This window comes from Lepidochelys olivacea (assembly GCF_965140295.1).
Source record: "Lepidochelys olivacea isolate rLepOli2 genome assembly, chromosome: 10".
Lineage (NCBI taxonomy): Eukaryota > Metazoa > Chordata > Testudines > Cheloniidae > Lepidochelys > Lepidochelys olivacea.
The window spans coordinates 56,544,233-56,545,874 of NC_140420.1; positions in this window are offsets into that span (position 1 = coordinate 56,544,233).

Genomic DNA, 1,642 nt, shown 5'->3' on the forward strand with positions numbered 1-1,642 from the left:
TAGAACAATCTGTTTAGAGATGTTTATTCTCTGTACAAGTCTAATGCTCTAATTTCATGTTTTTTTGTACAGTTGTTTCAGTAATGTGGCTTGTCTAATTTTTGTACAACTTGATATTAAATAGCACTAAACCAATTGTCTGAAACAATCTAAATTAGGTACACTGACTTACATAATTAGTTTCCTGACATCTTAAAAAATAAAGCAAAAAGTAGGATTTAATGTATAAGTATTTTACTTAAACAGAAAATTCAAAGTTAATAACCTTCTGTGTGATATTTGTGCACCTTTGAGTCTACTCTTTGGGCCCAGTCCTGGGAGTCCTTGAACATGCAAAATTGCCTATACTAATCTGGCCCTTGAAGAGCAGGACATAATTTCATCTGTATAGAAAGAGTCAGTGTCTTGGAGTAGCACAGGTGTATGACAGTGGTGTTGTGCTACAACTGGAGAAGAAGCAGCCGTAATGGAGTACAATATCACAAAAATACGTAATTAATTTTATAGCATTCAAAAATGTTCTGTTACAGACAGGAAGACATGATTTCTGTCCTGAAAAGCTTACAATCTAATTTCAGTATGATGCAATAAATACTTTTTTTTGTTAATTTAATCAAAGTATGTAATATTGACATTAGTCTAGCATGAAGCATAGTTTAAAACCTGTGGAATTTGATGTGTTCAAATGGATGTTATAAAAATATTACTAAGCAAATATATAAAGTGGTATTTTGGAAATATTCATCTGTTACTAATGATGTCTACAGTAATGGTTTTCCTGCTGATCTGTGCAATGCCTTTATCTTCAGATCCTCTTTAAAGATGTATATTTTGTTCCTAATTTTTATTTCACTTCCTGTTCTATTAATGGAAGTTGAGGAGGAAATATTCTATAATCTTTTGCATACTTTGAAGTAACAGTATAATTTTTCTCCCCTTTTCTTACCTCATGGTCACTTTAAAAACTTTGGCAATGATTACCCTTACTTCCCCCCTGCCCCAAAGTTTTTGAGGGCTAACAGGGAAAAGAGCAAGTAAAAATAACTTTTCTCCTCTACACAAAATGCCAAGGAAGAGGTGTGAAATATATGGCCTAGGGGCCGCATCTGGCCCATCTTATGTACCCTACATGACAAACTTAAGCTATGCAGAATTTAAGTTTTTATTTTGTTTTGTTTTTTTGAAGTGTAAATTTCTAGGACCCCTGACTGCAGATATAACCTTCCAAATGTGAACAGTTGTAAATCCGTTATATATCCACTTGTGTTTGCAGACAGTCTGAAACAATGACTCCGATTGACAGGGAATAGGTAAATTTACCCATCTCAGTGTAGTGTCATCTCATAGCCCAGTAATGACACTGTAATATCAACATCCCTATTAACAAATTGAAGGGGAAAAGGGATGGGAGTGAAGACTTGAAAGGGTGTGAACTGGAAGTTGTTGCAAAGAAGAAAATTCACAGGGAACAGGCAAAGAGAAAATAGGGAAAAGGAGAAAAAGGGAAGTAGCAGCAGTTGTGTAAAGAAGAAGAACGTATGGTCTCAGTAACACTCAACATGGTAGTAAGATACTGTCAAGGTTCCTTCCCCACTCTGAACTCTAGGGTACAGATGTGGGGACCTGCAGGAAAACTCCCTAA